The 21,536-nt window shown below is 44.5% G+C and overlaps 64 non-coding genes across 64 annotated transcripts; all 64 read left to right on the top strand.

Moving 5' to 3' along the window:
* The first annotated feature begins 103 nt into the window (after nucleotides 1–103).
* On the top strand, nucleotides 104–222 carry LOC126658433 (5S ribosomal RNA). Its single transcript, XR_007634020.1, has one exon. It is a non-coding gene; the product is annotated as a 5S ribosomal RNA (ribosomal RNA).
* Nucleotides 223–436: 214 nt separating this feature from the next.
* Nucleotides 437–555, top strand: LOC126658469 (5S ribosomal RNA). Its single transcript, XR_007634054.1, has one exon. It is a non-coding gene; the product is annotated as a 5S ribosomal RNA (ribosomal RNA).
* A 213-nt stretch (nucleotides 556–768) lies between these two features.
* Nucleotides 769–887, top strand: LOC126657887 (5S ribosomal RNA). Its single transcript, XR_007633498.1, has one exon. It is a non-coding gene; the product is annotated as a 5S ribosomal RNA (ribosomal RNA).
* Nucleotides 888–1,108: 221 nt separating this feature from the next.
* On the top strand, nucleotides 1,109–1,227 carry LOC126658729 (5S ribosomal RNA). Its single transcript, XR_007634306.1, has one exon. It is a non-coding gene; the product is annotated as a 5S ribosomal RNA (ribosomal RNA).
* A 214-nt stretch (nucleotides 1,228–1,441) lies between these two features.
* On the top strand, nucleotides 1,442–1,560 carry LOC126657886 (5S ribosomal RNA). Its single transcript, XR_007633497.1, has one exon. It is a non-coding gene; the product is annotated as a 5S ribosomal RNA (ribosomal RNA).
* Nucleotides 1,561–1,774: 214 nt separating this feature from the next.
* Nucleotides 1,775–1,893, top strand: LOC126658632 (5S ribosomal RNA). The gene has a single exon (XR_007634212.1). It is a non-coding gene; the product is annotated as a 5S ribosomal RNA (ribosomal RNA).
* A 214-nt stretch (nucleotides 1,894–2,107) lies between these two features.
* LOC126658794 (5S ribosomal RNA) lies at nucleotides 2,108–2,226 on the top strand. Its single transcript, XR_007634367.1, has one exon. It is a non-coding gene; the product is annotated as a 5S ribosomal RNA (ribosomal RNA).
* A 214-nt stretch (nucleotides 2,227–2,440) lies between these two features.
* LOC126658432 (5S ribosomal RNA) lies at nucleotides 2,441–2,559 on the top strand. Its single transcript, XR_007634019.1, has one exon. It is a non-coding gene; the product is annotated as a 5S ribosomal RNA (ribosomal RNA).
* A 214-nt stretch (nucleotides 2,560–2,773) lies between these two features.
* LOC126657884 (5S ribosomal RNA) lies at nucleotides 2,774–2,892 on the top strand. Its single transcript, XR_007633496.1, has one exon. It is a non-coding gene; the product is annotated as a 5S ribosomal RNA (ribosomal RNA).
* A 221-nt stretch (nucleotides 2,893–3,113) lies between these two features.
* LOC126658431 (5S ribosomal RNA) lies at nucleotides 3,114–3,232 on the top strand. The gene has a single exon (XR_007634018.1). It is a non-coding gene; the product is annotated as a 5S ribosomal RNA (ribosomal RNA).
* A 214-nt stretch (nucleotides 3,233–3,446) lies between these two features.
* On the top strand, nucleotides 3,447–3,565 carry LOC126658430 (5S ribosomal RNA). The gene has a single exon (XR_007634017.1). It is a non-coding gene; the product is annotated as a 5S ribosomal RNA (ribosomal RNA).
* Nucleotides 3,566–3,779: 214 nt separating this feature from the next.
* On the top strand, nucleotides 3,780–3,898 carry LOC126659382 (5S ribosomal RNA). The gene has a single exon (XR_007634926.1). It is a non-coding gene; the product is annotated as a 5S ribosomal RNA (ribosomal RNA).
* A 214-nt stretch (nucleotides 3,899–4,112) lies between these two features.
* On the top strand, nucleotides 4,113–4,231 carry LOC126657980 (5S ribosomal RNA). Its single transcript, XR_007633585.1, has one exon. It is a non-coding gene; the product is annotated as a 5S ribosomal RNA (ribosomal RNA).
* Nucleotides 4,232–4,414: 183 nt separating this feature from the next.
* Nucleotides 4,415–4,533, top strand: LOC126659119 (5S ribosomal RNA). Its single transcript, XR_007634675.1, has one exon. It is a non-coding gene; the product is annotated as a 5S ribosomal RNA (ribosomal RNA).
* Nucleotides 4,534–4,747: 214 nt separating this feature from the next.
* LOC126657883 (5S ribosomal RNA) lies at nucleotides 4,748–4,866 on the top strand. The gene has a single exon (XR_007633495.1). It is a non-coding gene; the product is annotated as a 5S ribosomal RNA (ribosomal RNA).
* Nucleotides 4,867–5,080: 214 nt separating this feature from the next.
* On the top strand, nucleotides 5,081–5,199 carry LOC126658192 (5S ribosomal RNA). Its single transcript, XR_007633789.1, has one exon. It is a non-coding gene; the product is annotated as a 5S ribosomal RNA (ribosomal RNA).
* Nucleotides 5,200–5,420: 221 nt separating this feature from the next.
* On the top strand, nucleotides 5,421–5,539 carry LOC126657882 (5S ribosomal RNA). Its single transcript, XR_007633494.1, has one exon. It is a non-coding gene; the product is annotated as a 5S ribosomal RNA (ribosomal RNA).
* A 222-nt stretch (nucleotides 5,540–5,761) lies between these two features.
* LOC126658373 (5S ribosomal RNA) lies at nucleotides 5,762–5,880 on the top strand. The gene has a single exon (XR_007633962.1). It is a non-coding gene; the product is annotated as a 5S ribosomal RNA (ribosomal RNA).
* A 221-nt stretch (nucleotides 5,881–6,101) lies between these two features.
* LOC126658429 (5S ribosomal RNA) lies at nucleotides 6,102–6,220 on the top strand. The gene has a single exon (XR_007634016.1). It is a non-coding gene; the product is annotated as a 5S ribosomal RNA (ribosomal RNA).
* A 214-nt stretch (nucleotides 6,221–6,434) lies between these two features.
* Nucleotides 6,435–6,553, top strand: LOC126657880 (5S ribosomal RNA). The gene has a single exon (XR_007633492.1). It is a non-coding gene; the product is annotated as a 5S ribosomal RNA (ribosomal RNA).
* Nucleotides 6,554–6,774: 221 nt separating this feature from the next.
* LOC126658643 (5S ribosomal RNA) lies at nucleotides 6,775–6,893 on the top strand. The gene has a single exon (XR_007634223.1). It is a non-coding gene; the product is annotated as a 5S ribosomal RNA (ribosomal RNA).
* A 214-nt stretch (nucleotides 6,894–7,107) lies between these two features.
* On the top strand, nucleotides 7,108–7,226 carry LOC126658427 (5S ribosomal RNA). The gene has a single exon (XR_007634014.1). It is a non-coding gene; the product is annotated as a 5S ribosomal RNA (ribosomal RNA).
* Nucleotides 7,227–7,440: 214 nt separating this feature from the next.
* LOC126659381 (5S ribosomal RNA) lies at nucleotides 7,441–7,559 on the top strand. Its single transcript, XR_007634925.1, has one exon. It is a non-coding gene; the product is annotated as a 5S ribosomal RNA (ribosomal RNA).
* Nucleotides 7,560–7,773: 214 nt separating this feature from the next.
* Nucleotides 7,774–7,892, top strand: LOC126657979 (5S ribosomal RNA). The gene has a single exon (XR_007633584.1). It is a non-coding gene; the product is annotated as a 5S ribosomal RNA (ribosomal RNA).
* A 183-nt stretch (nucleotides 7,893–8,075) lies between these two features.
* On the top strand, nucleotides 8,076–8,194 carry LOC126659118 (5S ribosomal RNA). The gene has a single exon (XR_007634674.1). It is a non-coding gene; the product is annotated as a 5S ribosomal RNA (ribosomal RNA).
* A 214-nt stretch (nucleotides 8,195–8,408) lies between these two features.
* Nucleotides 8,409–8,527, top strand: LOC126657879 (5S ribosomal RNA). The gene has a single exon (XR_007633491.1). It is a non-coding gene; the product is annotated as a 5S ribosomal RNA (ribosomal RNA).
* A 214-nt stretch (nucleotides 8,528–8,741) lies between these two features.
* On the top strand, nucleotides 8,742–8,860 carry LOC126658191 (5S ribosomal RNA). Its single transcript, XR_007633788.1, has one exon. It is a non-coding gene; the product is annotated as a 5S ribosomal RNA (ribosomal RNA).
* A 221-nt stretch (nucleotides 8,861–9,081) lies between these two features.
* On the top strand, nucleotides 9,082–9,200 carry LOC126657878 (5S ribosomal RNA). The gene has a single exon (XR_007633490.1). It is a non-coding gene; the product is annotated as a 5S ribosomal RNA (ribosomal RNA).
* A 222-nt stretch (nucleotides 9,201–9,422) lies between these two features.
* On the top strand, nucleotides 9,423–9,541 carry LOC126658372 (5S ribosomal RNA). Its single transcript, XR_007633961.1, has one exon. It is a non-coding gene; the product is annotated as a 5S ribosomal RNA (ribosomal RNA).
* Nucleotides 9,542–9,762: 221 nt separating this feature from the next.
* LOC126658823 (5S ribosomal RNA) lies at nucleotides 9,763–9,881 on the top strand. The gene has a single exon (XR_007634395.1). It is a non-coding gene; the product is annotated as a 5S ribosomal RNA (ribosomal RNA).
* A 221-nt stretch (nucleotides 9,882–10,102) lies between these two features.
* LOC126658426 (5S ribosomal RNA) lies at nucleotides 10,103–10,221 on the top strand. The gene has a single exon (XR_007634013.1). It is a non-coding gene; the product is annotated as a 5S ribosomal RNA (ribosomal RNA).
* Nucleotides 10,222–10,435: 214 nt separating this feature from the next.
* On the top strand, nucleotides 10,436–10,554 carry LOC126658190 (5S ribosomal RNA). The gene has a single exon (XR_007633787.1). It is a non-coding gene; the product is annotated as a 5S ribosomal RNA (ribosomal RNA).
* A 221-nt stretch (nucleotides 10,555–10,775) lies between these two features.
* Nucleotides 10,776–10,894, top strand: LOC126658781 (5S ribosomal RNA). The gene has a single exon (XR_007634355.1). It is a non-coding gene; the product is annotated as a 5S ribosomal RNA (ribosomal RNA).
* Nucleotides 10,895–11,116: 222 nt separating this feature from the next.
* On the top strand, nucleotides 11,117–11,235 carry LOC126658189 (5S ribosomal RNA). The gene has a single exon (XR_007633786.1). It is a non-coding gene; the product is annotated as a 5S ribosomal RNA (ribosomal RNA).
* Nucleotides 11,236–11,456: 221 nt separating this feature from the next.
* LOC126659117 (5S ribosomal RNA) lies at nucleotides 11,457–11,575 on the top strand. The gene has a single exon (XR_007634673.1). It is a non-coding gene; the product is annotated as a 5S ribosomal RNA (ribosomal RNA).
* Nucleotides 11,576–11,789: 214 nt separating this feature from the next.
* LOC126658425 (5S ribosomal RNA) lies at nucleotides 11,790–11,908 on the top strand. The gene has a single exon (XR_007634012.1). It is a non-coding gene; the product is annotated as a 5S ribosomal RNA (ribosomal RNA).
* Nucleotides 11,909–12,129: 221 nt separating this feature from the next.
* LOC126659116 (5S ribosomal RNA) lies at nucleotides 12,130–12,248 on the top strand. The gene has a single exon (XR_007634672.1). It is a non-coding gene; the product is annotated as a 5S ribosomal RNA (ribosomal RNA).
* A 214-nt stretch (nucleotides 12,249–12,462) lies between these two features.
* On the top strand, nucleotides 12,463–12,581 carry LOC126659114 (5S ribosomal RNA). Its single transcript, XR_007634670.1, has one exon. It is a non-coding gene; the product is annotated as a 5S ribosomal RNA (ribosomal RNA).
* Nucleotides 12,582–12,795: 214 nt separating this feature from the next.
* On the top strand, nucleotides 12,796–12,914 carry LOC126658188 (5S ribosomal RNA). The gene has a single exon (XR_007633785.1). It is a non-coding gene; the product is annotated as a 5S ribosomal RNA (ribosomal RNA).
* A 221-nt stretch (nucleotides 12,915–13,135) lies between these two features.
* On the top strand, nucleotides 13,136–13,254 carry LOC126659113 (5S ribosomal RNA). Its single transcript, XR_007634669.1, has one exon. It is a non-coding gene; the product is annotated as a 5S ribosomal RNA (ribosomal RNA).
* A 228-nt stretch (nucleotides 13,255–13,482) lies between these two features.
* LOC126658424 (5S ribosomal RNA) lies at nucleotides 13,483–13,601 on the top strand. Its single transcript, XR_007634011.1, has one exon. It is a non-coding gene; the product is annotated as a 5S ribosomal RNA (ribosomal RNA).
* A 221-nt stretch (nucleotides 13,602–13,822) lies between these two features.
* LOC126659112 (5S ribosomal RNA) lies at nucleotides 13,823–13,941 on the top strand. The gene has a single exon (XR_007634668.1). It is a non-coding gene; the product is annotated as a 5S ribosomal RNA (ribosomal RNA).
* Nucleotides 13,942–14,155: 214 nt separating this feature from the next.
* LOC126659111 (5S ribosomal RNA) lies at nucleotides 14,156–14,274 on the top strand. The gene has a single exon (XR_007634667.1). It is a non-coding gene; the product is annotated as a 5S ribosomal RNA (ribosomal RNA).
* Nucleotides 14,275–14,488: 214 nt separating this feature from the next.
* LOC126658187 (5S ribosomal RNA) lies at nucleotides 14,489–14,607 on the top strand. The gene has a single exon (XR_007633784.1). It is a non-coding gene; the product is annotated as a 5S ribosomal RNA (ribosomal RNA).
* Nucleotides 14,608–14,828: 221 nt separating this feature from the next.
* Nucleotides 14,829–14,947, top strand: LOC126659110 (5S ribosomal RNA). Its single transcript, XR_007634666.1, has one exon. It is a non-coding gene; the product is annotated as a 5S ribosomal RNA (ribosomal RNA).
* A 235-nt stretch (nucleotides 14,948–15,182) lies between these two features.
* On the top strand, nucleotides 15,183–15,301 carry LOC126658423 (5S ribosomal RNA). Its single transcript, XR_007634010.1, has one exon. It is a non-coding gene; the product is annotated as a 5S ribosomal RNA (ribosomal RNA).
* Nucleotides 15,302–15,522: 221 nt separating this feature from the next.
* Nucleotides 15,523–15,641, top strand: LOC126659109 (5S ribosomal RNA). Its single transcript, XR_007634665.1, has one exon. It is a non-coding gene; the product is annotated as a 5S ribosomal RNA (ribosomal RNA).
* Nucleotides 15,642–15,855: 214 nt separating this feature from the next.
* On the top strand, nucleotides 15,856–15,974 carry LOC126659108 (5S ribosomal RNA). The gene has a single exon (XR_007634664.1). It is a non-coding gene; the product is annotated as a 5S ribosomal RNA (ribosomal RNA).
* Nucleotides 15,975–16,188: 214 nt separating this feature from the next.
* On the top strand, nucleotides 16,189–16,307 carry LOC126658422 (5S ribosomal RNA). The gene has a single exon (XR_007634009.1). It is a non-coding gene; the product is annotated as a 5S ribosomal RNA (ribosomal RNA).
* A 214-nt stretch (nucleotides 16,308–16,521) lies between these two features.
* Nucleotides 16,522–16,640, top strand: LOC126658713 (5S ribosomal RNA). The gene has a single exon (XR_007634290.1). It is a non-coding gene; the product is annotated as a 5S ribosomal RNA (ribosomal RNA).
* Nucleotides 16,641–16,853: 213 nt separating this feature from the next.
* Nucleotides 16,854–16,972, top strand: LOC126658421 (5S ribosomal RNA). The gene has a single exon (XR_007634008.1). It is a non-coding gene; the product is annotated as a 5S ribosomal RNA (ribosomal RNA).
* Nucleotides 16,973–17,185: 213 nt separating this feature from the next.
* Nucleotides 17,186–17,304, top strand: LOC126658420 (5S ribosomal RNA). Its single transcript, XR_007634007.1, has one exon. It is a non-coding gene; the product is annotated as a 5S ribosomal RNA (ribosomal RNA).
* A 221-nt stretch (nucleotides 17,305–17,525) lies between these two features.
* On the top strand, nucleotides 17,526–17,644 carry LOC126658419 (5S ribosomal RNA). The gene has a single exon (XR_007634006.1). It is a non-coding gene; the product is annotated as a 5S ribosomal RNA (ribosomal RNA).
* Nucleotides 17,645–17,858: 214 nt separating this feature from the next.
* LOC126658418 (5S ribosomal RNA) lies at nucleotides 17,859–17,977 on the top strand. Its single transcript, XR_007634005.1, has one exon. It is a non-coding gene; the product is annotated as a 5S ribosomal RNA (ribosomal RNA).
* Nucleotides 17,978–18,198: 221 nt separating this feature from the next.
* LOC126658416 (5S ribosomal RNA) lies at nucleotides 18,199–18,317 on the top strand. Its single transcript, XR_007634003.1, has one exon. It is a non-coding gene; the product is annotated as a 5S ribosomal RNA (ribosomal RNA).
* A 221-nt stretch (nucleotides 18,318–18,538) lies between these two features.
* LOC126659107 (5S ribosomal RNA) lies at nucleotides 18,539–18,657 on the top strand. The gene has a single exon (XR_007634663.1). It is a non-coding gene; the product is annotated as a 5S ribosomal RNA (ribosomal RNA).
* Nucleotides 18,658–18,892: 235 nt separating this feature from the next.
* Nucleotides 18,893–19,011, top strand: LOC126658414 (5S ribosomal RNA). The gene has a single exon (XR_007634002.1). It is a non-coding gene; the product is annotated as a 5S ribosomal RNA (ribosomal RNA).
* Nucleotides 19,012–19,232: 221 nt separating this feature from the next.
* On the top strand, nucleotides 19,233–19,351 carry LOC126658413 (5S ribosomal RNA). Its single transcript, XR_007634001.1, has one exon. It is a non-coding gene; the product is annotated as a 5S ribosomal RNA (ribosomal RNA).
* Nucleotides 19,352–19,565: 214 nt separating this feature from the next.
* On the top strand, nucleotides 19,566–19,684 carry LOC126658412 (5S ribosomal RNA). Its single transcript, XR_007634000.1, has one exon. It is a non-coding gene; the product is annotated as a 5S ribosomal RNA (ribosomal RNA).
* Nucleotides 19,685–19,905: 221 nt separating this feature from the next.
* On the top strand, nucleotides 19,906–20,024 carry LOC126658411 (5S ribosomal RNA). Its single transcript, XR_007633999.1, has one exon. It is a non-coding gene; the product is annotated as a 5S ribosomal RNA (ribosomal RNA).
* Nucleotides 20,025–20,245: 221 nt separating this feature from the next.
* LOC126658410 (5S ribosomal RNA) lies at nucleotides 20,246–20,364 on the top strand. Its single transcript, XR_007633998.1, has one exon. It is a non-coding gene; the product is annotated as a 5S ribosomal RNA (ribosomal RNA).
* A 214-nt stretch (nucleotides 20,365–20,578) lies between these two features.
* On the top strand, nucleotides 20,579–20,697 carry LOC126659106 (5S ribosomal RNA). The gene has a single exon (XR_007634662.1). It is a non-coding gene; the product is annotated as a 5S ribosomal RNA (ribosomal RNA).
* Nucleotides 20,698–20,911: 214 nt separating this feature from the next.
* Nucleotides 20,912–21,030, top strand: LOC126658409 (5S ribosomal RNA). Its single transcript, XR_007633997.1, has one exon. It is a non-coding gene; the product is annotated as a 5S ribosomal RNA (ribosomal RNA).
* Nucleotides 21,031–21,244: 214 nt separating this feature from the next.
* LOC126658408 (5S ribosomal RNA) lies at nucleotides 21,245–21,363 on the top strand. The gene has a single exon (XR_007633996.1). It is a non-coding gene; the product is annotated as a 5S ribosomal RNA (ribosomal RNA).
* The last annotated feature ends 173 nt before the right edge of the window (nucleotides 21,364–21,536 follow it).

Below are 21,536 nucleotides of genomic sequence, written 5' to 3'. Positions count from 1 at the left end.
GGAAAAAGTTCAGGGACCAAAACGTACTTTTAAAGATAGTTTTTATTTTGGTTGAATGAGTTGCAAGGCAGCGGATATATGCGATGATCGTGCAAGGTATGACGGGTGCGATCATACCAGCACTAATGCACCGGAACCCATCAGAACTCCGAAGTCAAACGTGCTTGGGCGAGAGCAGTACTAGGATGGGTGACCTCCTGGGAAGTCCTCGTGTTGCACCCCTTTTTCGCTTTTTTTGAACTGCGTTTTTTCTATTATTACTATCCCCGAGAGACAAACAGAACGAGTAACGAGTAACGATGAATTGCAATTCAGGGACCAAACGGGAAATATGGAAAAAGTTCAGGGACCAAAACGTACTTTTAAAGATAGTTTTTATTTTGGTTGAATGAGTTGCAAGGCAGCGGATATATGCGATGATCGTGCAAGGTATGACGGGTGCGATCATACCAGCACTAATGCACCGGAACCCATCAGAACTCCGAAGTCAAACGTGCTTGGGCGAGAGCAGTACTAGGATGGGTGACCTCCTGGGAAGTCCTCGTGTTGCACCCTTTTTTCGCTTTTTTTGAACTGCGTTTTTTCTATTATTACTATCGCCGAGAGACAAACAGAACGAGTAACGAGTAACGATGAATTGCAATTCAGGGACCAAACGGGAAATATGGAAAAAATCAGGGACCAAAACGTACTTTTAAAGATAGTTTTTATTTTGGTTGAATGAGTTGCAAGGCAGCGGATATATGCGATGATCGTGCAAGGTATGACGGGTGCGATCATACCAGCACTAATGCACCGGATCCCATCAGAACTCCGAAGTCAAACGTGCTTGGGCGAGAGCAGTACTAGGATGGGTGACCTCCTGGGAAGTCCTCGTGTTGCACCCCTTTTTCGCTTTTTTTGAACTGCGTTTTTTCTATTATTACTATCGCCGAGAGACAAACAGAACGAGTAACGAGTAACGAGTAACGATGAATTGCAATTCAGGGACCAAACGGGAAATATGGAAAAAGTTCAGGGACCAAAACGTACTTTTAAAGATAGTTTTTATTTTGGTTGAATGAGTTGCAAGGCAGCGGATATATGCGATGATCGTGCAAGGTATGACGGGTGCGATCATACCAGCACTAATGCACCGGAACCCATCAGAACTCCGAAGTCAAACGTGCTTGGGCGAGAGCAGTACTAGGATTGGTGACCTCCTGGGAAGTCCTCGTGTTGCACCCCTTTTTCGCTTTTTTTGAACTGCGTTTTTTCTATTATTACTATCGCCGAGAGACAAACAGAACGAGTAACGAGTAACGATGAATTGCAATTCAGGGACCAAACGGGAAATATGGAAAAAGTTCAGGGACCAAAACGTACTTTTAAAGATAGTTTTTATTTTGGTTGAATGAGTTGCAAGGCAGCGGATATATGCGATGATCGTGCAAGGTATGACGGGTGCGATCATACCAGCACTAATGCACCGGATCCCATCAGAACTCCGAAGTCAAACGTGCTTGGGCGAGAGCAGTACTAGGATGGGTGACCTCCTGGGAAGTCCTCGTGTTGCACCCCTTTTTCGCTTTTTTTGAACTGCGTTTTTTCTATTATTACTATCGCCGAGAGACAAACAGAACGAGTAACGAGTAACGATGAATTGCAATTCAGGGACCAAACGGGAAATATGGAAAAAGTTCAGGGACCAAAACGTACTTTTAAAGATAGTTTTTATTTTGGTTGAATGAGTTGCAAGGCAGCGGATATATGCGATGATCGTGCAAGGTATGACGGGTGCGATCATACCAGCACTAATGCACCGGAATCCATCAGAACTCCGAAGTCAAACGTGCTTGGGCGAGAGCAGTACTAGGATGGGTGACCTCCTGGGAAGTCCTCGTGTTGCACCCCTTTTTCGCTTTTTTTGAACTGCGTTTTTTCTATTATTACTATCGCCGAGAGACAAACAGAACGAGTAACGAGTAACGATGAATTGCAATTCAGGGAACAAACGGGAAATATGGAAAAAGTTCAGGGACCAAAACGTACTTTTAAAGATAGTTTTTATTTTGGTTGAATGAGTTGCAAGGCAGCGGATATATGCGATGATCGTGCAAGGTATGACGGGTGCGATCATACCAGCACTAATGCACCGGAACCCATCAGAACTACGAAGTCAAACGTGCTTGGGCGAGAGCAGTACTAGGATGGGTGACCTCCTGGGAAGTCCTCGTGTTGCACCCCTTTTTCGCTTTTTTTGAACTGCGTTTTTTCTATTATTACTATCGCCGAGAGACAAACAGAACGAGTAACGAGTAACGATGAATTGCAATTCAGGGACCAAACGGGAAATATGGAAAAAGTTCAGGGACCAAAACGTACTTTTAAAGATAGTTTTTATTTTGGTTGAATGAGTTGCAAGGCAGCGGATATATGCGATGATCGTGCAAGGTATGACGGGTGCGATCATACCAGCACTAATGCACCGGAACCCATCAGAACTCCGAAGTCAAACGTGCTTGGGCGAGAGCAGTACTAGGATGGGTGACCTCCTGGGAAGTCCTCGTGTTGCACCCCTTTTTCGCTTTTTTTGAACTGCGTTTTTTCTATTATTACTATCGCCGAGAGACAAACAGAACGAGTAACGACTAACGATGAATTGGAATTCAGGGACCAAACGGGAAATATGGAAAAAGTTCAGGGACCAAAACGTACTTTTAAAGATAGTTTTTATTTTGGTTGAATGAGTTGCAAGGCAGCGGATATATGCGATGATCGTGCAAGGTATGACGGGTGCGATCATACCAGCACTAATGCACCGGATCCCATCAGAACTCCGAAGTCAAACGTGCTTGGGCGAGAGCAGTACTAGGATGGGTGACCTCCTGGGAAGTCCTCGTGTTGCACCCCTTTTTCGCTTTTTTTGAACTGCGTTTTTTCTATTATTACTATCGCCGAGAGACAAACAGAACGAGTAACGAGTAACGAGTAACGATGAATTGCAATTCAGGGACCAAACGGGAAATATGGAAAAAGTTCAGGGACCAAAACGTACTTTTAAAGATAGTTTTTATTTTGGTTGAATGAGTTGCAAGGCAGCGGATATATGCGATGATCGTGCAAGGTATGACGGGTGCGATCATACCAGCACTAATGCACCGGAACCCATCAGAACTCCGAAGTCAAACGTGCTTGGGCGAGAGCAGTACTAGGATGGGTGACCTCCTGGGAAGTCCTCGTGTTGCACCCCTTTTTCGCTTTTTTTGAACTGCGTTTTTTCTATTATTACTATCGCCGAGAGACAAACAGAACGAGTAACGAGTATCGATGAATTGCAATTCAGGGACCAAACGGGAAATATGGAAAAAGTTCAGGGACCAAAACGTACTTTTAAAGATAGTTTTTATTTTGGTTGAATGAGTTGCAAGGCAGCGGATATATGCGATGATCGTGCAAGGTATGACGGGTGCGATCATACCAGCACTAATGCACCGGAACCCATCAGAACTCCGAAGTCAAACGTGCTTGGGCGAGAGCAGTACTAGGATGGGTGACCTCCTGGGAAGTCCTCGTGTTGCACCCCTTTTTCGCTTTTTTTGAACTGCGTTTTTTCTATTATTACTATCGCCGAGAGACAAACAGAACGAGTAACGAGTAACGATGAATTGCAATTCAGGGACCAAACGGGAAATATGGAAAAAGTTCAGGGACCAAAACGTACTTTTAAAGATAGTTTTTATTTTGGTTGAATGAGTTGCAAGGCAGCGGATATATGCGATGATCGTGCAAGGTATGACGGGTGCGATCATACCAGCACTAATTCACCGGATCCCATCCGAACTCCGAAGTTAAACGTGCTTGGGCGAGAGCAGTACTAGGATGGGTGACCTCCTGGGAAGTCCTCGTGTTGCACCCCTTTTTCGCTTTTTTTGAACTGCGTTTTTTCTATTATTACTATCGCCGAGAGACAAACAGAACGAGTAACGACTAACGATGAATTGCAATTCAGGGACCAAACGGGAAATATGGAAAAAGTTCAGGGACTAAAACGTACTTTTAAAGATAGTTTTTATTTTGGTTGAATGAGTTGCAAGGCAGCGGATATATGCGATGATCGTGCAAGGTATGACGGGTGCGATCATACCAGCACTAATTCACCGGATCCCATCAGAACTCCGAAGTTAAACGTGCTTGGGCGAGAGCAGTACTAGGATGGGTGACCTCCTGGGAAGTCCTCGTGTTGCACCCCTTTTTCGCTTTTTTTGAACTGCGTTTTTTCTATTATTACTATCCCCGAGAGACAAACAGAACGAGTAACGAGTAACGATGAATTGCAATTCAGGGACCAAAACGTACTTTTAAAGATAGTTTTTATTTTGGTTGAATGAGTTGCAAGGCAGGGGATATATGCGATGATCGTGCAAGGTATGACGGGTGCGATCATACCAGCACTAATGCACCGGATCCCATCAGAACTCCGAAGTTAAACGTGCTTGGGCGAGAGCAGTACTAGGATGGGTGACCTCCTGGGAAGTCCTCGTGTTGCACCCCTTTTTCGCTTTTTTTGAACTGCGTTTTTTCTATTATTACTATCCCCGAGAGACAAACAGAACGAGTAACGAGTAACGATGAATTGCAATTCAGGGACCAAACGGGAAATATGGAAAAAGTTCAGGGACCAAAACGTACTTTTAAAGATAGTTTTTATTTTGGTTGAATGAGTTGCAAGGCAGCGGATATATGCGATGATCGTGCAAGGTATGACGGGTGCGATCATACCAGCACTAATGCACCGGATCCCATCAGAACTCCGAAGTCAAACGTGCTTGGGCGAGAGCAGTACTAGGATGGGTGACCTCCTGGGAAGTCCTCGTGTTGCACCCCTTTTGCGCTTTTTTTGAACTGCGTTTTTTCTATTATTACTATCGCCGAGAGACAAACAGAACGAGTAACGAGTAACGATGAATTGCAATTCAGGGACCAAACGGGAAATATGGAAAAAGTTCAGGGACCAAAACGTACTTTTAAAGATAGCTTTTATTTTGGTTGAATGAGTTGCAAGGCAGCGGATATATGCGATGATCGTGCAAGGTATGACGGGTGCGATCATACCAGCACTAATGCACCGGATCCCATCAGAACTCCGAAGATAAACGTGCTTGGGCGAGAGCAGTACTAGGATGGGTGACCTCCTGGGAAGTCCTCGTGTTGCACCCCTTTTTCGCTTTTTTTGAACTGCGTTTTTTCTATTAATACTATCGCCGAGAGACAAACAGAACGAGTAACGAGTAACGAGTAACGATGAATTGCAATTCAGGGACCAAACGGGAAATATGGAAAAAGTTCAGGGACCAAAACGTACTTTTAAAGATAGTTTTTATTTTGGTTGAATGAGTTGCAAGGCAGCGGATATATGCGATGATCGTGCAAGGTATGACGGGTGCGATCATACCAGCACTAATGCACCGGATCCCATCAGAACTCCGAAGTCAAACGTGCTTGGGCGAGAGCAGTACTAGGATGGGTGACCTCCTGGGAAGTCCTCGTGTTGCACCCCTTTTTCGCTTTTTTTGAACTGCGTTTTTTCTATTATTACTATCGCCGAGAGACAAACAGAACGAGTAACGAGTAACGAGTAACGATGAATTGCAATTCAGGGACCAAACGGGAAATATGGAAAAAGTTCAGGGACCAAAACGTACTTTTAAAGATAGTTTTTTATTTTGGTTGAATGAGTTGCAAGGCAGCGGATATATGCGATGATCGTGCAAGGTATGACGGGTGCGATCATACCAGCACTAATGCACCGGATCCCATCAAAACTCCGAAGTTAAACGTGCTTGGGCGAGAGCAGTACTAGGATGGGTGACCTCCTGGGAAGTCCTCGTGTTGCACCCCTTTTTCGCTTTTTTTGAACTGCGTTTTTTCTATTATTACTATCGCCGAGAGACAAACAGAACGAGTAACGAGTAACGAGTAACGATGAATTGCAATTCAGGGACCAAACGGGAAATATGGAAAAAGTTCAGGGACCAAAACGTACTTTTAAAGATAGTTTTTATTTTGGTTGAATGAGTTGCAAGGCAGGGGATATATGCGATGATCGTGCAAGTTATGACGGGTGCGATCATACCAGCACTAATGCACCGGAACCCATCAGAACTCCGAAGTCAAACGTGCTTGGGCGAGAGCAGTACTAGGATGGGTGACCTCCTGGGAAGTCCTCGTGTTGCACCCCTTTTTCGCTTTTTTTGAACTGCGTTTTTTCTATTATTACTATCGCCGAGAGACAAACAGAACGAGTAACGAGTAACGATGAATTGGAATTCAGGGACCAAACGGGAAATATGGAAAAAGTTCAGGGACCAAAACGTACTTTTAAAGATAGTTTTTATTTTGGTTGAATGAGTTGCAAGGCAGCGGATATATGCGATGATCGTGCAAGGTATGACGGGTGCGATCATACCAGCACTAATGCACCGGATCCCATCAGAACTCCGAAGTCAAACGTGCTTGGGCGAGAGCAGTACTAGGATGGGTGACCTCCTGGGAAGTCCTCGTGTTGCACCCCTTTTTCGCTTTTTTTGAACTGCGTTTTTTCTATTATTACTATCGCCGAGAGACAAACAGAACGAGTAACGAGTAACGAGTAACGATGAATTGCAATTCAGGGACCAAACGGGAAATATGGAAAAAGTTCAGGGACCAAAACGTACTTTTAAAGATAGTTTTTATTTTGGTTGAATGAGTTGCAAGGCAGCGGATATATGCGATGATCGTGCAAGGTATGACGGGTGCGATCATACCAGCACTAATGCACCAGAACCCATCAGAACTCCGAAGTCAAACGTGCTTGGGCGAGAGCAGTACTAGGATGGGTGACCTCCTGGGAAGTCCTCGTGTTGCACCCCTTTTTCGCTTTTTTTGAACTGCGTTTTTTCTATTATTACTATCGCCGAGAGACAAACAGAACGAGTAACGAGTATCGATGAATTGCAATTCAGGGACCAAACGGGAAATATGGAAAAAGTTCAGGGACCAAAACGTACTTTTAAAGATAGTTTTTATTTTGGTTGAATGAGTTGCAAGGCAGCGGATATATGCGATGATCGTGCAAGGTATGACGGGTGCGATCATACCAGCACTAATGCACCGGAACCCATCAGAACTCCGAAGTCAAACGTGCTTGGGCGAGAGCAGTACTAGGATGGGTGACCTCCTGGGAAGTCCTCGTGTTGCACCCCTTTTTCGCTTTTTTTGAACTGCGTTTTTTCTATTATTACTATCGCCGAGAGACAAACAGAACGAGTAACGAGTAACGATGAATTGCAATTCAGGGACCAAACGGGAAATATGGAAAAAGTTCAGGGACCAAAACGTACTTTTAAAGATAGTTTTTATTTTGGTTGAATGAGTTGCAAGGCAGCGGATATATGCGATGATCGTGCAAGGTATGACGGGTGCGATCATACCAGCACTAATTCACCGGATCCCATCCGAACTCCGAAGTTAAACGTGCTTGGGCGAGAGCAGTACTAGGATGGGTGACCTCCTGGGAAGTCCTCGTGTTGCACCCCTTTTTCGCTTTTTTTGAACTGCGTTTTTTCTATTATTACTATCGCCGAGAGACAAACAGAACGAGTAACGACTAACGATGAATTGCAATTCAGGGACCAAACGGGAAATATGGAAAAAGTTCAGGGACCAAAACGTACTTTTAAAGATAGTTTTTATTTTGGTTGAATGAGTTGCAAGGCAGCGGATATATGCGATGATCGTGCAAGGTATGACGGGTGCGATCATACCAGCACTAATTCACCGGATCCCATCAGAACTCCGAAGTTAAACGTGCTTGGGCGAGAGCAGTACTAGGATGGGTGACCTCCTGGGAAGTCCTCGTGTTGCACCCCTTTTTCGCTTTTTTTGAACTGCGTTTTTTCTATTATTACTATCCCCGAGAGACAAACAGAACGAGTAACGAGTAACGATGAATTGCAATTCAGGGACCAAAACGTACTTTTAAAGATAGTTTTTATTTTGGTTGAATGAGTTGCAAGGCAGCGGATATATGCGATGATCGTGCAAGGTATGACGGGTGCGATCATACCAGCACTAATGCACCGGATCCCATCAGAACTCCGAAGTTAAACGTGCTTGGGCGAGAGCAGTACTAGGATGGGTGACCTCCTGGGAAGTCCTCGTGTTGCACCCCTTTTTCGCTTTTTTTGAACTGCGTTTTTTCTATTATTACTATCCCCGAGAGACAAACAGAACGAGTAACGAGTAACGATGAATTGCAATTCAGGGACCAAACGGGAAATATGGAAAAAGTTCAGGGACCAAAACGTACTTTTAAAGATAGTTTTTATTTTGGTTGAATGAGTTGCAAGGCAGCGGATATATGCGATGATCGTGCAAGGTATGACGGGTGCGATCATACCAGCACTAATGCACCGGATCCCATCAGAACTCCGAAGTCAAACGTGCTTGGGCGAGAGCAGTACTAGGATGGGTGACCTCCTGGGAAGTCCTCGTGTTGCACCCCTTTTGCGCTTTTTTTGAACTGCGTTTTTTCTATTATTACTATCGCCGAGAGACAAACAGAACGAGTAACGAGTAACGATGAATTGCAATTCAGGGACCAAACGGGAAATATGGAAAAAGTTCAGGGACCAAAACGTACTTTTAAAGATAGCTTTTATTTTGGTTGAATGAGTTGCAAGGCAGCGGATATATGCGATGATCGTGCAAGGTATGACGGGTGCGATCATACCAGCACTAATGCACCGGATCCCATCAGAACTCCGAAGATAAACGTGCTTGGGCGAGAGCAGTACTAGGATGGGTGACCTCCTGGGAAGTCCTCGTGTTGCACCCCTTTTTCGCTTTTTTTGAACTGCGTTTTTTCTATTAATACTATCGCCGAGAGACAAACAGAACGAGTAACGAGTAACGAGTAACGATGAATTGCAATTCAGGGACCAAACGGGAAATATGGAAAAAGTTCAGGGACCAAAACGTACTTTTAAAGATAGTTTTTATTTTGGTTGAATGAGTTGCAAGGCAGCGGATATATGCGATGATCGTGCAAGGTATGACGGGTGCGATCATACCAGCACTAATGCACCGGATCCCATCAGAACTCCGAAGTCAAACGTGCTTGGGCGAGAGCAGTACTAGGATGGGTGACCTCCTGGGAAGTCCTCGTGTTGCACCCCTTTTTCGCTTTTTTTGAACTGCGTTTTTTCTATTATTACTATCGCCGAGAGACAAACAGAACGAGTAACGAGTAACGAGTAACGATGAATTGCAATTCAGGGACCAAACGGGAAATATGGAAAAAGTTCAGGGACCAAAACGTACTTTTAAAGATAGTTTTTTATTTTGGTTGAATGAGTTGCAAGGCAGCGGATATATGCGATGATCGTGCAAGGTATGACGGGTGCGATCATACCAGCACTAATGCACCGGATCCCATCAAAACTCCGAAGTTAAACGTGCTTGGGCGAGAGCAGTACTAGGATGGGTGACCTCCTGGGAAGTCCTCGTGTTGCACCCCTTTTTCGCTTTTTTTGAACTGCGTTTTTTCTATTATTACTATCGCCGAGAGACAAACAGAACGAGTAACGAGTAACGAGTAACGATGAATTGCAATTCAGGGACCAAACGGGAAATATGGAAAAAGTTCAGGGACCAAAACGTACTTTTAAAGATAGTTTTTATTTTGGTTGAATGAGTTGCAAGGCAGGGGATATATGCGATGATCGTGCAAGGTATGACCGGTGCGATCATATCGGCACTAATGCAACGGATCCCATCAGAACTCCGAAGATAAACGTGCTTGGGCGAGAGCAGTACTAGGATGGGTGACCTCCTGGGAAGTCCTCGTGTTGCACCCCTTTTTCGCTTTTTTTGAACTGCGTTTTTTCTATTATTACTATCGCCGAGAGACAAACAGAACGAGTAACGAGTAACGAGTAACGATGAATTGCAATTCAGGGACCAAACGGGAAATATGGAAAAAGTTCAGGGACCAAAACGTACTTTTAAAGATAGTTTTTATTTTGGTTGAATGAGTTGCAAGGCAGCGGATATATGCGATGATCGTGCAAGGTATGACGGGTGCGATCATACCAGCACTAATGCACCGGAACCCATCAGAACTCCGAAGTCAAACGTGCTTGGGCGAGAGCAGTACTAGGATGGGTGACCTCCTGGGAAGTCCTCGTGTTGCACCCCTTTTTCGCTTTTTTTGAACTGCGTTTTTTCTATTATTACTATCGCCGAGAGACAAACAGAACGAGTAACGAGTAACGATGAATTGCAATTCAGGGACCAAACGGGAAATATGGAAAAAGTTCAGGGACCAAAACGTACTTTTAAAGATAGTTTTTATTTTGGTTGAATGAGTTGCAAGGCAGCGGATATATGCGATGATCGTGCAAGGTATGACGGGTGCGATCATACCAGCACTAATGCACCGGATCCCATCAGAACTCCGAAGATAAACGTGCTTGGGCGAGAGCAGTACTAGGATGGGTGACCTCCTGGGAAGTCCTCGTGTTGCACCCCTTTTTCGCTTTTTTTGAACTGCGTTTTTTCTATTATTACTATCGCCGAGAGACAAACAGAACGAGTAACGAGTAACGAGTAACGATGAATTGCAATTCAGGGACCAAACGGGAAATATGGAAAAAGTTCAGGGACCAAAACGTACTTTTAAAGATAGTTTTTATTTTGGTTGAATGAGTTGCAAGGCAGCGGATATATGCGATGATCGTGCAAGGTATGACCGGTGCGATCATACCGGCACTAATGCAACGGATCCCATCAGAACTCCGAAGATAAACGTGCTTGGGCGAGAGCAGTACTAGGATGGGTGACCTCCTGGGAAGTCCTCGTGTTGCACCCCTTTTTCGCTTTTTTTGAACTGCGTTTTTTCTATTATTACTATCGCCGAGAGACAAACAGAACGAGTAACGAGTAACGAGTAACGATGAATTGCAATTCAGGGACCAAACGGGAAATATGGAAAAAGTTCAGGGACCAAAACGTACTTTTAAAGATAGTTTTTTATTTTGGTTGAATGAGTTGCAAGGCAGCGGATATATGCGATGATCGTGCAAGGTATGACGGGTGCGATCATACCAGCACTAATGCACCGGATCCCATCAGAACTCCGAAGATAAACGTGCTTGGGCGAGAGCAGTACTAGGATGGGTGACCTCCTGGGAAGTCCTCGTGTTGCACCCCTTTTTCGCTTTTTTTGAACTGCGTTTTTTCTATTATTACTATCGCCGAGAGACAAACAGAACGAGTAACGAGTAACGAGTAACGATGAATTGCAATTCAGGGACCAAACGGGAAATATGGAAAAAGTTCAGGGACCAAAACGTACTTTTAAAGATAGTTTTTATTTTGGTTGAATGAGTTGCAAGGCAGCGGATATATGCGATGATCGTGCAAGGTATGACGGGTGCGATCATACCAGCACTAATGCACCGGATCCCATCAGAACTCCGAAGTTAAACGTGCTTGGGCGAGAGCAGTACTAGGATGGGTGACCTCCTGGGAAGTCCTCGTGTTGCACCCCTTTTTCGCTTTTTTTGAACTGCGTTTTTTCTATTATTACTATCCCCGAGAGACAAACAGAACGAGTAACGAGTAACGATGAATTGCAATTCAGGGACCAAACGGGAAATATGGAAAAAGTTCAGGGACCAAAACGTACTTTTAAAGATAGTTTTTATTTTGGTTGAATGAGTTGCAAGGCAGCGGATATATGCGATGATCGTGCAAGGTATGACGGGTGCGATCATACCAGCACTAATGCACCGGAACCCATCAGAACTCCGAAGTCAAACGTGCTTGGGCGAGAGCAGTACTAGGATGGGTGACCTCCTGGGAAGTCCTCGTGTTGCACCCCTTTTTTGCTTTTTTTGAACTGCGTTTTTTCTATTATTACTATCGCCGAGAGACAAACAGAACGAGTAACGAGTAACGAGTAACGATGAATTGCAATTCAGGGACCAAACGGGAAATATGGAAAAAGTTCAGGGACCAAAACGTACTTTTAAAGATAGTTTTTATTTTGGTTGAATGAGTTGCAAGGCAGCGGATATATGCGATGATCGTGCAAGGTATGACGGGTGCGATCATACCAGCACTAATGCACCGGATCCCATCAGAACTCCGAAGTTAAACGTGCTTGGGCGAGAGCAGTACTAGGATGGGTGACCTCCTGGGAAGTCCTCGTGTTGCACCCCTTTTTCGCTTTTTTTGAACTGCGTTTTTTCTATTATTACTATCGCCGAGAGACAAACAGAACGAGTAACGAGTAACGATGAATTGCAATTCAGGGACCAAACGGGAAATATGGAAAAAGTTCAGGGACCAAAACGTACTTTTAAAGATAGTTTTTATTTTGGTTGAATGAGTTGCAAGGCAGCGGATATATGCGATGATCGTGCAAGGTATGACGGGTGCGATCATACCAGCACTAATGCACCGGATCCCATCAGAACTCCGAAGTTAAACGTGCTTGGGCGAGAGCAGTACTAGGATGGGTGACCTCCTGGGAAGTCCTCGTGTTGCACCCCTTTTTCGCTTTTTTTGAACTGCGTTTTTTCTATTATTACTATCGCCGAGAGACAAACAGAACGAGTAACGAGTAACGATGAATTGCAATTCAGGGACCAAACGGGAAATATGGAAAAAGTTCAGGGACCAAAACGTACTTTTAAAGATAGTTTTTATTTTGGTTGAATGAGTTGCAAGGCAGCGGATATATGCGATGATCGTGCAAGGTATGACGGGTGCGATCATACCAGCACTAATGCACCGGATCCCATCAGAACTCCGAAGATAAACGTGCTTGGGCGAGAGCAGTACTAGGATGGGTGACCTCCTGGGAAGTCCTCGTGTTGCACCCCTTTTTCGCTTTTTTTGAACTGCGTTTTTTCTATTATTACTATCGCCGAGAGACAAACAGAACGAGTAACGAGTAACGAGTAACGATGAATTGCAATTCAGGGACCAAACGGGAAATATGGAAAAAGTTCAGGGACCAAAACGTACTTTTAAAGATAGTTTTTATTTTGGTTGAATGAGTTGCAAGGCAGCGGATATATGCGATGATCGTGCAAGGTATGACGGGTGCGATCATACCAGCACTAATGCACCGGATCCCATCAGAACTCCGAAGTTAAACGTGCTTGGGCGAGAGCAGTACTAGGATGGGTGACCTCCTGGGAAGTCCTCGTGTTGCACCCCTTTTTCCCTTTTTTTGAACTGCGTTTTTTCTATTATTACTATCGCCGAGAGACAAACAGAACGAGTAACGAGTAACGAGTAACGAGTAACGATGAATTGCAATTCAGGGACCAAACGGGAAATATGGAAAAAGTTCAGGGACCAAAACGTACTTTTAAAGATAGTTTTTATTTTGGTTGAATGAGTTGCAAGGCAGCGGATATATGCGATGATCGTGCAAGGTATGACGGGTGCGATCATACCAGCACTAATGCACCGGAACCCATCAGAACTCCGAAGTCAAACGTGCTTGGGCGAGAGCAGTACTAGGATGGGTGACCTCCTGGGAAGTCCTCGTGTTGCACCCCTTTTTCGCTTTTTTTGAACTGCGTTTTTTCTATTATTACTATCGCCGAGAGACAAACAGAACGAGTAACGAGTAACGAGTAACGATGAATTGCAATTCAGGGACCAAACGGGAAATATGGAAAAAGTTCAGGGACCAAAACGTACTTTTAAAGATAGTTTTTATTTTGGTTGAATGAGTTGCAAGGCAGCGGATATATGCGATGATCGTGCAAGGTATGACGGGTGCGATCATACCAGCACTAATGCACCGGATCCCATCAGAACTCCGAAGTTAAACGTGCTTGGGCGAGAGCAGTACTAGGATGGGTGACCTCCTGGGAAGTCCTCGTGTTGCACCCCTTTTTCGCTTTTTTTGAACTGCGTTTTTTCTATTATTACTATCGCCGAGAGACAAACAGAACGAGTAACGAGTAACGATGAATTGCAATTCAGGGACCAAACGGGAAATATGGAAAAAGTTCAGGGACCAAAACGTACTTTTAAAGATAGTTTTTATTTTGGTTGAATGAGTTGCAAGGCAGCGGATATATGCGATGATCGTGCAAGGTATGACGGGTGCGATCATACCAGCACTAATGCACCGGATCCCATCAGAACTCCGAAGTTAAACGTGCTTGGGCGAGAGCAGTACTAGGATGGGTGACCTCCTGGGAAGTCCTCGTGTTGCACCCCTTTTTCGCTTTTTTTGAACTGCGTTTTTTCTACTATTACTATCGCCGAGAGACAAACAGAACGAGTAACGAGTAACGATGAATTGCAATTCAGGGACCAAACGGGAAATATGGAAAAAGTTCAGGGACCAAAACGTACTTTTAAAGATAGTTTTTATTTTGGTTGAATGAGTTGCAAGGCAGCGGATATATGCGATGATCGTGCAAGGTATGACGGGTGCGATCATACCAGCACTAATGCACCGGATCCCATCAGAACTCCGAAGATAAACGTGCTTGGGCGAGAGCAGTACTAGGATGGGTGACCTCCTGGGAAGTCCTCGTGTTGCACCCCTTTTTCGCTTTTTTTGAACTGCGTTTTTTCTATTATTACTATCGCCGAGAGACAAACAGAACGAGTAACGAGTAACGAGTAACGATGAATTGCAATTCAGGGACCAAACGGGAAATATGGAAAAAGTTCAGGGACCAAAACGTACTTTTAAAGATAGTTTTTATTTTGGTTGAATGAGTTGCAAGGCAGCGGATATATGCGATGATCGTGCAAGGTATGACGGGTGCGATCATACCAGCACTAATGCACCGGATCCCATCAGAACTCCGAAGTTAAACGTGCTTGGGCGAGAGCAGTACTAGGATGGGTGACCTCCTGGGAAGTCCTCGTGTTGCACCCCTTTTTCGCTTTTTTTGAACTGCGTTTTTTCTATTATTACTATCGCCGAGAGACAAACAGAACGAGTAACGAGTAACGAGTAACGAGTAACGAGTAACGATGAATTGCAATTCAGGGACCAAACGGGAAATATGGAAAAAGTTCAGGGACCAAAACGTACTTTTAAAGATAGTTTTTATTTTGGTTGAATGAGTTGCAAGGCAGCGGATATATGCGATGATCGTGCAAGGTATGACGGGTGCGATCATACCAGCACTAATGCACCGGAACCCATCAGAACTCCGAAGTCAAACGTGCTTGGGCGAGAGCAGTACTAGGATGGGTGACCTCCTGGGAAGTCCTCGTGTTGCACCCCTTTTTCGCTTTTTTTGAACTGCGTTTTTTCTATTATTACTATCGCCGAGAGACAAACAGAACGAGTAACGAGTAACGAGTAACGATGAATTGCAATTCAGGGACCAAACGGGAAATATGGAAAAAGTTCAGGGACCAAAACGTACTTTTAAAGATAGTTTTTATTTTGGTTGAATGAGTTGCAAGGCAGCGGATATATGCGATGATCGTGCAAGGTATGACGGGTGCGATCATACCAGCACTAATGCACCGGATCCCATCAGAACTCCGAAGTTAAACGTGCTTGGGCGAGAGCAGTACTAGGATGGGTGACCTCCTGGGAAGTCCTCGTGTTGCACCCCTTTTTCGCTTTTTTTGAACTGCGTTTTTTCTATTATTACTATCGCCGAGAGACAAACAGAACGAGTAACGAGTAACGATGAATTGCAATTCAGGGACCAAACGGGAAATATGGAAAAAGTTCAGGGACCAAAACGTACTTTTAAAGATAGTTTTTATTTTGGTTGAATGAGTTGCAAGGCAGCGGATATATGCGATGATCGTGCAAGGTATGACGGGTGCGATCATACCAGCACTAATGCACCGGATCCCATCAGAACTCCGAAGTTAAACGTGCTTGGGCGAGAGCAGTACTAGGATGGGTGACCTCCTGGGAAGTCCTCGTGTTGCACCCCTTTTTCGCTTTTTTTGAACTGCGTTTTTTCTACTATTACTATCGCCGAGAGACAAACAGAACGAGTAACGAGTAACGATGAATTGCAATTCAGGGACCAAACGGGAAATATGGAAAAAGTTCAGGGACCAAAACGTACTTTTAAAGATAGTTTTTATTTTGGTTGAATGAGTTGCAAGGCAGCGGATATATGCGATGATCGTGCAAGGTATGACGGGTGCGATCATACCAGCACTAATGCACCGGAACCCATCAGAACTCCGAAGTCAAACGTGCTTGGGCGAGAGCAGTACTAGGATGGGTGACCTCCTGGGAAGTCCTCGTGTTGCACCCCTTTTTCGCTTTTTTTGAACTGCGTTTTTTCTATTATTACTATCGCCGAGAGACAAACAGAACGAGTAACGACTAACGATGAATTGCAATTCAGGGACCAAACGGGAAATATGGAAAAAGTTCAGGGACCAAAACGTACTTTTAAAGATAGTTTTTATTTTGGTTGAATGAGTTGCAAGGCAGCGGATATATGCGATGATCGTGCAAGGTATGACGGGTGCGATCATACCAGCACTAATGCACCGGAACCCATCAAAACTCCGAAGTCAAACGTGCTTGGGCGAGAGCAGTACTAGGATGGGTGACCTCCTGGGAAGTCCTCGTGTTGCACCCCTTTTTCGCTTTTTTTGAACTGCGTTTTTTCTATTATTACTATCGCCGAGAGACAAACAGAACGAGTAACGACTAACGATGAATTGCAATTCAGGGACCAAACGGGAAATATGGAAAAAGTTCAGGGACCAAAACGTACTTTTAAAGATAGTTTTTATTTTGGTTGAATGAGTTGCAAGGCAGCGGATATATGCGATGATCGTGCAAGGTAGACGGGTGCGATCATACCAGCACTAATGCACCGGAACCCATCAGAACTCCGAAGTCAAACGTGCTTGGGCGAGAGCAGTACTAGGATGGGTGACCTCCTGGGAAGTCCTCGTGTTGCACCCCTTTTTCGCTTTTTTTGAACTGCGTTTTTTCTATTATTACTATCGCCGAGAGACAAACAGAACGAGTAACGAGTAACGATGAATTGCAATTCAGGGACCAAACGGGAAATATGGAAAAAGTTCAGGGACCAAAACGTACTTTTAAAGATAGTTTTTATTTTGGTTGAATGAGTTGCAAGGCAGCGGATATATGCGATGATCGTGCAAGGTAGACGGGTGCGATCATACCAGCACTAATGCACCGGAACCCATCAGAACTCCGAAGTCAAACGTGCTTGGGCGAGAGCAGTACTAGGATGGGTGACCTCCTGGGAAGTCCTCGTGTTGCACCCCTTTTTCGCTTTTTTTGAACTGCGTTTTTTCTATTATTACTATCGCCGAGAGACAAACAGAACGAGTAACGAGTAACGAGTAACGATGAATTGCAATTCAGGGACCAAACGGGAAATATGGAAAAAGTTCAGGGACCAAAACGTACTTTTAAAGATAGTTTTTATTTTGGTTGAATGAGTTGCAAGGCAGCGGATATATGCGATGATCGTGCAAGGTATGACGGGTGCGATCATACCAGCACTAATGCACCGGAACCCATCAGAACTCCGAAGTCAAACGTGCTTGGGCGAGAGCAGTACTAGGATGGGTGACCTCCTGGGAAGTCCTCGTGTTGCACCCCTTTTTCGCTTTTTTTGAACTGCGTTTTTTCTATTATTACTATCGCCGAGAGAGAAACAGAACGAGTAACGAGTAACGATGAATTGCAATTCAGGGACCAAACGGGAAATATGGAAAAAGTTCAGGGACCAAAACGTACTTTTAAAGATAGTTTTTATTTTGGTTGAATGAGTTGCAAGGCAGCGGATATATGCGATGATCGTGCAAGGTATGACGGGTGCGATCATACCAGCACTAATGCACCGGAACCCATCAGAACTCCGAAGTCAAACGTGCTTGGGCGAGAGCAGTACTAGGATGGGTGACCTCCTGGGAAGTCCTCGTGTTGCACCCCTTTTTCGCTTTTTTTGAACTGCGTTTTTTCTATTATTACTATCGCCGAGAGACAAACAGAACGAGTAACGAGTAACGAGTAACGATGAATTGCAATTCAGGGACCAAACGGGAAATATGGAAAAAGTTCAGGGACCAAAACGTACTTTTAAAGATAGTTTTTATTTTGGTTGAATGAGTTGCAAGGCAGCGGATATATGCGATGATCGTGCAAGGTATGACGGGTGCGATCATACCAGCACTAATGCACCGGAACCCATCAGAACTCCGAAGTCAAACGTGCTTGGGCGAGAGCAGTACTAGGATGGGTGACCTCCTGGGAAGTCCTCGTGTTGCACCCCTTTTTCGCTTTTTTTGAACTGCGTTTTTTCTATTATTACTATCGCCGAGAGACAAACAGAACGAGTAACGAGTAACGAGTAACGATGAATTGCAATTCAGGGACCAAACGGGAAATATGGAAAAAGTTCAGGGACCAAAACGTACTTTTAAAGATAGTTTTTATTTTGGTTGAATGAGTTGCAAGGCAGCGGATATATGCGATGATCGTGCAAGGTATGACGGGTGCGATCATACCAGCACTAATGCACCGGATCCCATCAGAACTCCGAAGTTAAACGTGCTTGGGCGAGAGCAGTACTAGGATGGGTGACCTCCTGGGAAGTCCTCGTGTTGCACCCCTTTTTCGCTTTTTTTGAACTGCGTTTTTTCTATTATTACTATCGCCGAGAGACAAACAGAACGAGTAACGAGTAACGAGTAACGAGTAACGAGTAACGATGAATTGCAATTCAGGGACCAAACGGGAAATATGGAAAAAGTTCAGGGACCAAAACGTACTTTTAAAGATAGTTTTTATTTTGGTTGAATGAGTTGCAAGGCAGCGGATATATGCGATGATCGTGCAAGGTATGACGGGTGCGATCATACCAGCACTAATGCACCGGAACCCATCAGAACTCCGAAGTCAAACGTGCTTGGGCGAGAGCAGTACTAGGATGGGTGACCTCCTGGGAAGTCCTCGTGTTGCACCCCTTTTTCGCTTTTTTTGAACTGCGTTTTTTCTATTATTACTATCGCCGAGAGACAAACAGAACGAGTAACGAGTAACGAGTAACGATGAATTGCAATTCAGGGACCAAACGGGAAATATGGAAAAAGTTCAGGGACCAAAACGTACTTTTAAAGATAGTTTTTATTTTGGTTGAATGAGTTGCAAGGCAGCGGATATATGCGATGATCGTGCAAGGTATGACGGGTGCGATCATACCAGCACTAATGCACCGGAACCCATCAGAACTCCGAAGTCAAACGTGCTTGGGCGAGAGCAGTACTAGGATGGGTGACCTCCTGGGAAGTCCTCGTGTTGCACCCCTTTTTCGCTTTTTTTGAACTGCGTTTTTTCTATTATTACTATCGCCGAGAGAGAAACAGAACGAGTAACGAGTAACGATGAATTGCAATTCAGGGACCAAACGGGAAATATGGAAAAAGTTCAGGGACCAAAACGTACTTTTAAAGATAGTTTTTATTTTGGTTGAATGAGTTGCAAGGCAGCGGATATATGCGATGATCGTGCAAGGTATGACGGGTGCGATCATACCAGCACTAATGCACCGGAACCCATCAGAACTCCGAAGTCAAACGTGCTTGGGCGAGAGCAGTACTAGGATGGGTGACCTCCTGGGAAGTCCTCGTGTTGCACCCCTTTTTCGCTTTTTTTGAACTGCGTTTTTTCTATTATTACTATCGCCGAGAGACAAACAGAACGAGTAACGAGTAACGAGTAACGATGAATTTCAATTCAGGGACCAAACGGGAAATATGGAAAAAGTTCAGGGACCAAAACGTACTTTTAAAGATAGTTTTTATTTTGGTTGAATGAGTTGCAAGGCAGCGGATATATGCGATGATCGTGCAAGGTATGACGGGTGCGATCATACCAGCACTAATGCACCGGAACCCATCAGAACTCCGAAGTCAAACGTGCTTGGGCGAGAGCAGTACTAGGATGGGTGACCTCCTGGGAAGTCCTCGTGTTGCACCCCTTTTTCGCTTTTTTTGAACTGCGTTTTTTCTATTATTACTATCGCCGAGAGACAAACAGAACGAGTAACGAGTAACGAGTAACGATGAATTGCAATTCAGGGACCAAACGGGAAATATGGAAAAAGTTCAGGGACCAAAACGTACTTTTAAAGATAGTTTTTATTTTGGTTGAATGAGTTGCAAGGCAGCGGATATATGCGATGATCGTGCAAGGTATGACGGGTGCGATCATACCAGCACTAATGCACCGGAACCCATCAGAACTCCGAAGTCAAACGTGCTTGGGCGAGAGCAGTACTAGGATGGGTGACCTCCTGGGAAGTCCTCGTGTTGCACCCCTTTTTCGCTTTTTTTGAACTGCGTTTTTTCTATTATTACTATCGCCGAGAGACAAACAGAACGAGTAACGAGTATCGATGAATTGCAATTCAGGGACCAAACGGGAAATATGGAAAAAGTTCAGGGACCAAAACGTACTTTTAAAGATAGTTTTTATTTTGGTTGAATGAGTTGCAAGGCAGCGGATATATGCGATGATCGTGCAAGGTATGACGGGTGCGATCATACCAGCACTAATGCACCGGATCCCATCAGAACTCCGAAGTTAAACGTGCTTGGGCGAGAGCAGTACTAGGATGGGTGACCTCCTGGGAAGTCCTCGTGTTGCACCCCTTTTTCGCTTTTTTTGAACTGCGTTTTTTCTATTATTACTATCGCCGAGAGACAAACAGAACGAGTAACGAGTAACGATGAATTGCAATTCAGGGACCAAACGGGAAATATGGAAAAAGTTCAAGGACCAAAACGTACTTTTAAAGATAGTTTTTATTTTGGTTGAATGAGTTGCAAGGCAGCGGATATATGCGATGATCGTGCAAGGTATGACGGGTGCGATCATACCAGCACTAATGCACCGGAACCCATCAGAACTCCGAAGTCAAACGTGCTTGGGCGAGAGCAGTACTAGGATGGGTGACCTCCTGGGAAGTCCTCGTGTTGCACCCCTTTTTCGCTTTTTTTGAACTGCGTTTTTTCTATTATTACTATCGCCGAGAGACAAACAGAACGAGTAACGACTAACGATGAATTGCAATTCAGGGACCAAACGGGAAATATGGAAAAAGTTCAGGGACCAAAACGTACTTTTAAAGATAGTTTTTATTTTGGTTGAATGAGTTGCAAGGCAGCGGATATATGCGATGATCGTGCAAGGTATGACGGGTGCGATCATACCAGCACTAATGCACCGGAACCCATCAGAACTCCGAAGTCAAACGTGCTTGGGCGAGAGCAGTACTAGGATGGGTGACCTCCTGGGAAGTCCTCGTGTTGCACCCCTTTTTCGCTTTTTTTGAACTGCGTTTTTTCTATTATTACTATCGCCGAGAGACAAACAGAACGAGTAACGAGTAACGAGTAACGATGAATTGCAATTCAGGGACCAAACGGGAAATATGGAAAAAGTTCAGGGACCAAAACGTACTTTTAAAGATAGTTTTTATTTTGGTTGA

Source organism: Mercurialis annua, linkage group LG7 (genome assembly GCF_937616625.2).
Source record: "Mercurialis annua linkage group LG7, ddMerAnnu1.2, whole genome shotgun sequence".
NCBI lineage: Eukaryota > Viridiplantae > Streptophyta > Magnoliopsida > Malpighiales > Euphorbiaceae > Mercurialis > Mercurialis annua.
Note: the sequence above shows the minus strand (reverse complement) of the source record. Positions and strands in the feature narration are given on the sequence as shown.